Here is a 12,388-nt window from a genome sequence, read left to right as displayed (position 1 = left end):
ATGAGGAGCAGACAGCTTCTTGTCAACAACAGATTGTGGGTGTATGTGTTCGCTAAAAGCATGTTGTTCCTCATTTGGAGACTCTGCTCTTTTCAAGGCAAATCACAGACACTCACCGTATCATAGCATCAGTTAAAAAAAGCTAAAAGTTAGTGCTGCAGTTATGACGTACTGAAGGTTTTTCTGCACAGCATGTCAGAGATTACTTATGAGCTGAAAAAAAAAAAAAAAAAGAAAAATCTCTGAATGATACCCGCTAATGCAGCTCACGCTGAGTTTTTCAATAAAACAGACTCGGTGTGAACACCAAGTAGCCACCAGGGTGCAAGGATTGTGTTTCAATTCTATATGTTCTGAAGTGTAATTTATTTTTCGAGCACTTCAAAAGAGTAAATATGTATTAAAAACATGAGTCTATAACTTGTTCACGAATATAATCTGATCTGTAGAACTTAGCTTACCGTCAGAGTTCATATATATATATATATATATATATTATTTATTTATTTTTTCTCCAAAAATCTTTCTAGGTGTGTATCTGTAGTTTTTATGCCATTCCAGACAATTAAAGGAAATATTTTTCTGGGAAATGAGAATCCAGTAGATAGATGTGTGTTACTAGAGTCGTGAAACAAAATGAGGATTCAAATGGATACTGATCTGCCAGGATGGTAAAAAGCTATTTCACCACATCAGGACTAATATTATATTGACTATTAATGTTATAAGTTTCAAGCCTTTTTCTGACGATTTTTGAACTTGTATAAACAGAATAAATTAAATATTTCAGTATTTGACCCACTAATTATTAAACAGAGCAGATACAAAGAAAACAAAAGTGTCCAAATCCGATCTCTGGATGAATAATTGGTGCACCTCTTAAAAAATGTGTGTTTCAGCAATTTCTATTGATATCGACTGATATAAAGTTCTTTGACACCAAGAAAGCAGAAAATAGCCCTTATTTGATTAATGAATATGTATAGAATATCTATAAATCCAGTGTTGTATAGTGACTGAGTAAAAACACTTCACTACTTTACTTAAGTATATTTTGGAGTACTTCATACTTTCCTCGAGTGTGAACATTTTTGATAACTTTCACTTTTACTTCACTATGTTTCCGAACTTAATTGCATACTTTTACTCCGATACATTTTCAGTGTGTGGTTTAGTTACTCGTTACAAAGAAGCGAGAGAGAGAAACGCTAGTGCTTTGACCTCGCCTGCTGATTGACTGCAACGAAGTCGGTAGCCTATTGCCTGGGCTTGTTTATCACCACCAATAGGATACACTTGTTTCGCTTCTCCCATTAAACACAAAGCAATTCGTCACATGGAGGAGGAGACGGAGACCACAACGACTGCAACTTCGTCGGACACGGCTCCAGGGGAACCACCAGCTGGTGATGAGAGCCCATGGGATTATTTAAACACAATATACTCTTTCGTGGGTGTTAAAGATTCGTCGTACCGCATGAAGTGTATGTTATGCCTGCCCAAAGATGTGGAAATTTTATCTTACAAAAACTCCCCATCCAACTTGAACAAACACATCGAGGCAACCTCTTATGAAATGGTTATAATCCTCCTGTTTCAGTAACAATAGCTTGGCCACTAGGCACTATTGTGAAATCTTGAGCATAACGTTGCCTGTATAAATGAACTTTGTTTGGGATTGTTTCAGTTCCACACGTGGTGCATTTAGCTTAGGCCTAATGTTGACTTCAGGCTACCTAGACTCCTCTGTTCAAGGGGGGACAGAAGTCATAGCGATATTGTATTTAGTGCTTAAAAGTTTTAGAATATCTTAACTTAACCTTTGCAAGGCCAATTATCTTCACACCAATAGTTTGTGAAGTAGAGTAATCGTAACGGCTTTTTTACTTCATGTTGGCCGCATTTTCTGTACCGACTATTTATTTTTCTCATTTTCAGCCCTGACCTTACGTGAAGGGAAAACTTAAGGCTTACAAAAACTTTGTATTTTCTGTCCTGGAGGGGATACTAAGAAGCTGGTTCAGTTGTAAACCAGGTTAAGTTAACCTTGTGGTATAGGTAAAGCACCTAAGTTTCTTAACTAAATGATGCCTGCAGGTATAACTATTACCAAGTTTAATTTTGCCTGCACTTGGTTGTGTACATTATTTTAAGTCTATTTGACAAGTTTACCAAAATATAAAAAGCCATTCAAACTGCATTTGCCTTGTTTTACTTTTTACTTATACTTTTCATTACATTACTTGAGTACATCCATTTTTACAGTAATTTCCATACTTAAGTACAAGATGTTTCGGATACTTTAAGACTTTAACTCAAGTAACATTTCAGTCAGTGACTTGGACTTTTACCAAAGTCATATTTTGGAGAGGTACCTATACTTTTACTTGACTCTGAGATTTCAGTACTTTATACAACACTGTATAAATCCCTACAAAGTTACTTAAAAACTTCAGTAACTTAAGAGTGACACAGCAAATTAAAGTTAAAATGTGTCATTTAAATATCAACTAATGTAAAAACCACTAAATTTGCAGCATACTTGCACCAGTCAGCCAATAAGCTAGTTTTCTCTGATCTGTGAATATCCAGCAAAATCCTGAAAAGTCTGAATTACTTTCCTCTACACATGCATCAATTCCATGTATTCTTTTTTAGCTTAAAAATCAGATAAAGATTAAAGACATATGCTATGATGCACGAATAGAAAAAAATTTGTAATTCCTTCATTTTCTGTTGGATTAAACAGAAAATGTTTCTGTTTAATCCATGTGTTGCAAGTACAAAAAACTTGCAGAACATTTTTTATGTTTCATATGTTTAAGGCCTTAGAATAAAAAAAAAAACTAAACCCAACGGTCAGACCTCAAAGAAGACCAGTAATCAGTATTGACCAGCAAAAGCTTGATCTGTACATCTCTTCTAAATTTTAGAAATTTTGCCTTCTCGAAAAAATGTTGGGGGCGAGGGGGAGTATTAAACTTAAAAGATTTGAATACTCTGAATTTATTTAGGCCTGAAAAAGAATAATGGCAAATCCCTTACTCCTCTGTACTATTGGAAGGTGGGTTTAGTATTATACTGCAAATCCACCATGTTTTAACTTTCAGTATAAAGAAGGAAACGACACTGAATGTGAAGCTCCACAAAAATAACACAGATCATCATTAAAATGCAGGGGAAAGAAGGAAAAATCTGACACAAGAGCTGGATAAAAAAAATATATATATATTATTACCATTATATGGAGATCATCTTTTTCTAAGAAGCTACAATGCTTAAGGCTACCCAAATATAACCCCTCATTCAACTTTCAGAAAGTCATTACTTGAGCCACTTCTTTTCTCCATTGCGTTTGCTAACATTGACAATAATTACAATGACCTTTCTGACGATAAAAACACAAATCACTAAAAAAAAAAAAAAAAAAAAAACACACAGCGCAACGGTTCCTTCTCCTCGCGTTTCATGAGATTCCGCGTAACATTTTAATGAGGCATTTAGGAGGTCTATGAGTGATGTACTGAGAAAAGCCTACAATGGCAATCAGCAGTGAGTGTGGCAGCTGTTCAGCAATTAAAAAGCCAAATTGCCCTCAATCAACACCATTTACAAGCACAAGTAAATCTCCGAGCAAATAATGATGAGAGAAATCTGTTCAGACAGCTCTCATCTTGATAGGAATCAGAGATGCATCCAAATCAGAAGCAAAGCAAAGCAAAAAAAAATTTAAAAAAAATACACTGTCACAAACACAGTAACATCTCATACTGTCTGTTTATTTTTAGGGAGCTGGACAGTACTGACTGGCTGTCTGAACAGCAGCAAGAAGAAACGTGGTGATATCTTGAAGTCCTCTTCATTTCAGAGTTACAGGCTCACAACTGGAAGAAAAAAAAAGAGTTCCTGACGTTGTATCATATGTGAATAATAACACTAAATGTTTGACTAAATTAAAGAACTTTTCTCTGCAGCAACAGAAATGCTGTATTGTTCACCTAAATTCACCAAAAGCCCTGGGGCTGTAGATTTTTTTGATTCCAAAGTAGAAGCAACAAGCTGTAAAACCTCTAGATATTGAAAAGATTATCTCTTTTACATAACTCTGACTATTTTTCTATTTTACCTATTTTGTGCCTTATTATCACTAATTATGCTTATCATCATGTCGTTCTATGCTACTTAACAGGCATGACCAGCTAAGTGGTACTCTAAGGTGTACCGGGGAGTTAAAACGTACAACCATCACAAACATTTTGAACTATTCTGATAGTGGTTCAAGGTCTTTTTAAAGGGGGTATATAAATATATGCCCAAACATTTACTCTCACAAAGCACCGCCTATTTCTGCTCAGCTCCTTCAGCCTAGCAGCAGGAATTAGCAAACACACGCTGGAACTGCGCGTCTGCTGAGTTTATCGTGTTTCTCAGTCCAACACTTCTAACAGCTTAAAGGAGGAATGCTGCTGTGAAGAAGACAGAGTGCCATCTTTAAGGAGCTCCTTAAAGAGACAGAAGCCAATTTAAAGGCGTCAAATTACGAAGGCAATTTTTCTTTTAAGTTATGTTTGAAGGTGACATAGTTACTTGATTGTGCTATAATAAGAGACTATATGCCAGGAAAATATATATTCTCCTCCCTTTTAATGGGACGAGTGGAGCTCTCCCACTGACCAATGCTGCTCACTGCTTGTCAGCTGGCTAAAAAAAAAGAGCACAGCATGTTCCCTTTTACTTCCATGAAGTGTTTTGAAATATTTCTGAAGGCAGACAATAATGGTGTGGAAACTAAAGGAGCCCCCACCTTTCACTCTTATTAAGCTATTGCTATTTTTTGAAATGCAGTGGGAAAAAAAACTGCAAGCAGCATGTCTATTAAGTAGCTGACTGCAGGCTCTACCTGAGCAGATAGCCTGCTAGTATCAACTACTTATGCTTATAAAAAGCAAAACAAAAGAAGGAATAGAAAATCTTGAGCAACGGGAACTTGAAACCTAAATTTGAAAATTAAATTATTTTAATAACAGTAGGCATATTTGATCCTTTTCCATATTTAAACAATAACAATTAAATCATGTTAGACATTAGATATTTTCCCAAGTATTATAATGCAGTGACACTTGTACATCTTTACTGAAGGGGTTCATGCAGTGAGAATCCCATTGGCCAATGTATGTGATTCAGTATATTTTGACAATAACTGTTGATGTGATATTATGTAACATGATTATTTTCAGTTGAACTAACTGTGATGCAAATTGGACTTTTAACTTTTCAATATTCTTCAATACGGTATTAAACTGAACACAGAAAATTTGGCAATAATGAGATATGTACAGCAAACCAACCTGTAAATCAACACAAAGTTAACTGAAAAACCTACATCTCACATTCAAAATGCAAACTTACAAAGTTAAATCATTCAAACAGCTGATACGATTTCAGTTACTGTGTTGCATCCTTGCAGCAAGAAGAAAGATGTTTAGTCTCTATAGCACTTTCTGATTTTAATTTATGGTTTCATTTTGGAAAAGAGGTTTCCGTCTTTGTAGCTCTATAAGTCATACTGTTATGCATATTTGGACAAATGTTATACTGTTATTCTATAAAATTATCTAAATTTTAGTCGTTACACTGGAAAAAACTTAGATTGCTGCACCACTTTCTGCCATAAATTGCAAAAAATGTCTCCCAATATGTTTTCTATTTGATGAATCTTTACCTCAGATGTTCTAGATCATTTTGATGAACATGATAAACTTACGCTGATTTTAAGTTACATGAAATCAGATCATTTGGAAATGTATTCAGACACTAATCTGACTTAATATTATTGAACACAGAAAGCCTGTAATTTAGCATGATGCATATAAGTGTTTAGGGTGAGGGGGGGATTAATATTTAGAAAGATTCTAAAACTAATTTGCATATGTGAATGAGACCTTACTATTCGTCCTTTTTCCATTATGCAGACTTAAAAGATAAAGGTAAGTCTCCTCCATGCATCTCGGCTGACTGATTCGGCTGCCTTGCCGATTCTTTGGGACACATCAGTTGGCAGCTATACGCTCAGTCTCTCCTCTGAGGTTGTCTCACTTTCTGGTCTCGCTTTGAACGTCGATACAGCTGTAGATACCCACTGCTCCAAACACATTTCACCGCTTGAAAATCTGTGCGACGTTGAGTGGCTACAACTTTGTTTTAACAGCACCTCTTCTGACGGTCTCATTGAGTCAATGTCACGAAGGTGAGATGCTGTTAAACTTGCAGAAGTTGGACTTATCAATAACAACAACAACAACAAAGCAAGCAATAAACATATCCAGTACCTGCAGGCATGCATACTGTCACAGGCAGTCAACTTGTCACGGCCTGCCTTTAAAAGTAAAACCATTACCGCTTCACAATATGTCATTACAAATCACATGCCTTCATGACTAACATCCAAAAATTCCTGCGCAGGCTACTTACCGTGAGGTATAAAACTGAACCGGCTTAGATCTCTTATGATTTTTTTTTTTTTTTTACATATTCCAGACGCCGCAGATTGTGCACTTGAAAATTCCCCCCTTCCGAAGACAAAAGCTCCAGCGGTATCTTTGTGCTGTCACTCGGGTTTGCAGGCTCGACGCTCCGGCTGGCGGAGTCAGACTGAACTGACCGGGCTGTCTGTGGTCATTCGACGCTCCTGACGGAAACACTGCGACCCGCTGTTGGCGTTTGAGCTCAGCGGCAGCAGCGGCGGCGGCGGCAGAAGATCCCGGCTCTCTGAGCGCTCCGTGCTCCGCTGACAAGCCACCGGAACTACTTCCGACGCCAGCCGGAGCACATTGAAGATGAATTCATGCACCACAACAGGGGGAAATATGAATTCACATCCATTTAACTAGTTCGCAGCTCTAATATTAATGAGATTCGACAAGAAATAACTGAATGTAAGCTATTTTAAAATTTGTGCTTTTTGCACCATATATATTTTTATTCTTAAAAAGCGCTATAACAAGGAGTAGCGCGTTTATTTACATAATTTATGTCAATAATTTCAGCGACTTCGTTCCTTTATAATGACAAACTAAATGAAACCCTGAAAGCATCCAGATTTCAAAGATACACAATTGCTCTAGACAAAGAAACATTATAATATTAATGATGTACCCATCGCATAGCAAAAGCAAGTTTGCCGTGTATAACTAAGTTACTCTGATACATTGCGGCTTGATGGTAAACTACCAGTCTATTCTAGCCTAGTCCTTACTTCTAATATGACCACTGAATACAGGGATGAGTCTGATATGAAGTAACAGCGCACCCAACTGGTGAGGACAATGTTGGAACTGACTTCCTCGTACCATTTTTTTAATTGTCATTATTCCATTATAATATAAATGCACCGAGTCTAATCTTTTTAGTGGGTTAACTTTCTGTGACACTCAGCACCAGTTGTTCATGTAAATTCAACCTTCAGTTGACCCATTAAGGATGCCAGTGTTGATTTAACTGTTTGTACTCACCCCAAAACCATAAAATGTTAACCGATTGTGTTTGAAAGAAACATATTTAATTGTGTTCTATATGAAAAAAACAAAAACAAAATGTGCCTGAACTTATGCTCACGTCAACGAAAACACCTCAGATGTCATTTCTTGGAGATTATTGGAGACAAACAAGCTGGCTGAGAAAACTGACTGTCTGAAGTAGAAATACGATCGATAGATTGGGTGGTGTTTGTGTTTAGCTCCTTGGAGTTCAGTCTTGATTTTGGGACCAAAAACACTGACTTCTGTCTTTTGTGCATTTAAGTGAAAGAAATGCATCTACTACTGACCCGTCTGACAATTGATAGCCTGGACATACTGACTCAGTAACTAACACGGACTATGGTCAAATGACACAGAAGTCTGAAGTTCTATGTCATCAGCAAAGGTATTGTTGCAGATGTTGTAGAACTCTGTTTATCAGGCCTAGATGGACCATGTGTTAGACAAAATTCCGACACTATGCACACTGACTCAGTAACTGTAGTGTACCGGTCAGATGGGTGACACAAGACCTTTAAGTTGCATGTTATCAGCATTGAGGTTGTTTACCTGTTTTTATTTGTGTGTGTCTTTATTTTTTTAGTTTACAAGTTGGAACCTCCACTGTACACAAACAATGACAGAAACACACACAGTCCATCACAATTAGGAGTTGGTTCCTCAGCAGACAGGCACGTAGTGTCACAAGCAGATCAGTTTTTCTAACTCTGCCACTTTGTCCTGGAACAAATAGCGTCAGAACCTGGGTCTCACCAGATTAACACACAAGAAACCCTTCATTGCAATGTTGTTCATCTTTTTGGTATCTTATCCTGCTTTTATTTAATGACTGCGGTTTATTTGAAGTCACACATTGCTACTTTGCATGTTTCATAAATATCAGGTCTAATTCAAGAAAGCCACCGAAGCGACCGTAATACCGCAGACTGAAATAAAACTAAGGTCGGAAAAAGCCAAATCACTCAGTTTCAGTTATTGTCTACGAAAACCTTCCTGAGGTCGAGCTCTAGGATTGTCTGAACCACAAGATACTACAGATGTGTATGGACTAAATACAGAAAACTTCTCTCAAAAAATAAAGGAGTTTATTAACTACAAGAATTGAACCTTGCAGTTAGACCCTTCAGTCAACAAACTCAATAAGCTAGTGAGGAAAAACATAATGATGAAACTACAAGTAGAAGTAAAAACAGTAAAATTATTTTTTTTAAAATAGACAAAAATAGAACCAGTAAAATGATGCCACAGTTCGGTATAAATTGTGAATATTTACAAACAAGATTTATTTTATAAGGAATTCAAAGTGTGATAGTTTGGCTCAATTAGAAATTAATAACCTTAGCACCAGTTGATGGCAACATCAGGAAACCTTTAATTCCAATTTTTTTTCTGCAAAAATCTGGAAAAAAAAAAAAAGGACCAAGGTTTATTCTTTCTACCAGGCGTAGTTACTGGATGCACAACAGTCACCTGTATTTTGTGGATACTCAGCTCTTGAGAAATGGAGCAGCCTTCCTCTGGCCACAGAGGCAGGATTCAATTTGAGCGCACTTCGTCCTCTCCAATGTAGCAGCGCTACAGAAAGAGGGTTTCAAAGGTTCCCATGACATCACAGAGTTTACTTCCTGAAACATCTCTTCCTAATGCTGGGAATAAGGTGGGTTAGGTCGATGTATTGTTGAGTCAATTGATATTGCAACTTCCTGTATTCAGTCCTTCAGCTGGAGGTCCAACATAAATCATCTATTTTGCCAGAGAAATTTGTCACTAGTGATACTTGACAATATTAACTACAATCTGTAACTTTATGGCAAGCTGAAATAACGCTAAGTTGGACATCAAGTAAGCGTATTTATTTAGCGCATGTTTCGAAAACAAATAACGCCAAAGGCGATTTTCTCTTTCAATGTCTCTCACACACACACACACACACACATAGTTTGTGCACTAGTTTAGTACATTAATTTTTCATAACTCTGTAGACTGATGTTATGATGTATCTATGAAGTTTGACTGAAAAAAAATCAAGTCTTGTAATTATTTCCTATATAGGTTTAACATGTCCACACTTTTGGTTACACTTTCCCAAGACACTACTTAGAGAAGATGTGTCTCTAATCATTTTTAAAGTTATTTTTATTAGTATTAACTCTAATTGTTTTGTAACTGTTCTTACAAAACTGTTTCTTTCTTTCAATATTTTTATAATGATGATTATTATTTTTTATTTTTCCTCACATTGCAAAACATTTTTATTGTTAATTCCACGAAGCAATTATTAATCCAGTGTTTTTCTGACTGCGTCACATTTTAAGTTTAGGCTATCCCCCCTGCCTTCACTCACATACACACTCACACACACCTGCCCTCCGCCCTACACGAAATATCCCTCTCAGTAAACATTTTTGGTCACTTTTTACTAGGCTGACAGGAGTTAATCTGACCTCTTCATCCTCCAATGAATCCCCCTGAATCGCTAACTCTCGCGCTTTCTCTGGCCCTGAACCTGCTGCAGCAATCGAAGTTTGCGTGACAAACGGATGACTAAGTTTGGCAGATTTTTCTGTGTCCACTTCAAGGCGTTTTAGCCTAGCAGATGTTCTCCCATGAAGATGCCCAGCAGTCAAGCGGTGTCCATTACCCATTATCTTCTTTGAACAAGTGTACCCACAAATTCCAGGTCTTGCTGAAGCTCTCCACAAGTTGCCCGTGGCTCTTGGACAACTCTTTTGATACATTTCGCTCTTCTGTTAAAATCCAACACGGAGGACCTGTCATGATATTATGTTTCTGGTGCAATGATGTTCTATTCACGTTCAGATTTTGGCCCCAGGAGTGCTCACAGGAACCTTCGGGGTTTAGAAATGTTTTTGTAACTGATGCTACCACTATGTTTTCAACAATAAGTTTGCATAAGTCTTAAGAGTGTTCATTAGCTTTGAGATGAGATGTTCCTTGAATGCCACCGTTGTAATGAGAGACCTTTTTGTAGGCCATCTGTTAGGCCTGAACCAGCTGACTTTAATTCGCACTAGGTGGCAGGACTACTTTATAATTACTAATATATTTCAGCTGCTACTGTGACCTATTATGCCTTTTTGTGTCTCGATTTCTCTATGTGTTCAATGTATTTTCTCTGACATTCCATCTTTTTGTGCATCACTTAATTTTAGGACCTCCACTGTTTGAGTCCTTAACATGCACGACTACGTGGATTGTTACTGACATCTGGTGGCAATTTTGTGTCAGTGGCATCTTCAGAAATTATATATCTAAATAAGCAGTTTATGATGTGTTAAACAGTTTTCATCTACTCTGTGCTTGCTTTCCAGCAGAAAATTAAAGATTGTTTGTTGAAACCAAACTGTATTTTGAACTGTTCATAGCCTCACCCACCTTGACAAAAAAAACCTCAGCTTCATGTGAAAAATGTAGCCTTACAATGCAGCCAACTGTGTGTATGGTGTGTTCTTTTAGTGATTTGCAGGGCTATTTTTGTGCCATACAAAATCCTTGGAAGTCAGAATAGAATTATTTGAAGCTTGGTTTTATTGTCCTTAATACATTTTCCAACAAGGTTTTCCTTTTAGGACTGAATATTTTCTTTGGGATAAAATGTACTGTCTTTTAACCCTACTCCAAACACGTAAAGCCAATGGTCAGCACATGTAGAGCACAACCAGTAACTCCTTTAATGCTTGTCTCGACATCTTGACAACTTGTTTGCCCAGATTTGGTCTTGGCAAACAAGACTAAATCATAACATAGACAATTGCAATTGTCTATGTTATGCATAGCATTTGTCACTGCACTGCAGAGCATGCATTTGTGAGCAATGCAATGAGATGCATTGCTCATCTGTGGAGTTAAAGTCCTGGGTTCAAATCCCACCTGGGGATTTCTGTTTGAATCTTTGTATATTGAGAACTTTTTGATAATTTGTAACATCTCTACAAACAGCAGCTTTAGGCCAAAGATTCAAATATTACAAATAAATCAAACTAGAACACCTGAACTTTTTATGTTGATGGCAGGTAAGTGAACAGAAAAAAATACTGAGTGCTGAGCATTCAGTATTCAGTTTTCCATTAGGCTATTTCCAGATAGTGACTCAACAAAGCTCTACTTTAAGGCAGTGCACACCATTGCAACAAGGCTTTTGCAGCATTTGGATCTCTTGCACCCCCCCGCCCCAAACAGATTTATTAGTTTTTCAGTGTCATTATTCACAAGGTCAAATTAAAAGAGTTTTTCGGTTATTTATCATGGTCTGATAAACAGACGGTATTTAAACCAGGGTATATGTTTATATTTGAGAGTCACTGTAAGAAAGAGGAAAAGTGTAGTAGCCTTCTTACAGCGGACAAAAAGCAATTTCACATTTCTGTGACCATGTTGCCAACGCTTTTGTAAATCCATGCAAGCGATTATATACAATTCTTTACTTTTTCCTACATTTTCAGCTGCTTATATCATGTTGATCAGAATGTATAATATGGGATTTTGTTATATAATCTCAACCCCCACAACATTTAAGCATAGGTTTGTCTTATAAGTCTTTACATACAAAATGTATGTAGTACACATTCATACATTTTAATGTATGAGCAAGATGTCATACATCAAAACAGAGTTTCCATTAGACTTTTTATTTATCTAAAACTGAGATTTTCCAATGTAAAAGTATGTGAAGAGTTAGATCAACCAATGCAACCAATTTTCTGAAATAGCTCAAATGAACGCAACACAATACAGAAATTGAGATAGATAGATAGATAGATAGATAGATAGATAGATAGATAGATAGATAGATAGATAGATAGTTGTTTTCTAAAATGTTTAGGACATTA

At 36.8% G+C, this 12,388-nt stretch overlaps 1 protein-coding gene across 1 annotated transcript in view; it reads right to left on the bottom strand.

Annotated features, from left to right (window-relative positions):
• The window catches only part of LOC103138953 (forkhead box protein J3-like), an 87,090-nt gene extending 80,216 nt beyond the window's left edge, over positions 1–6,874 (bottom strand). The window contains exon 1 of the mRNA XM_007553367.2: positions 6,472–6,874. The gene's annotated coding sequence lies outside the window, so the exon portion shown is untranslated. The remainder of the gene's footprint in view (positions 1–6,471) is intronic.
• Positions 6,875–12,388: the final 5,514 nt, after the last annotated feature.

This window comes from Poecilia formosa, unplaced genomic scaffold (genome assembly GCF_000485575.1).
Source record: "Poecilia formosa unplaced genomic scaffold, Poecilia_formosa-5.1.2 Scaffold56, whole genome shotgun sequence".
Taxonomy (NCBI): Eukaryota; Metazoa; Chordata; class Actinopteri; order Cyprinodontiformes; family Poeciliidae; genus Poecilia; species Poecilia formosa.
The sequence above is the reverse complement of the archived record's forward strand: the minus strand, read 5'-3'. Positions and strand labels throughout refer to the sequence as shown.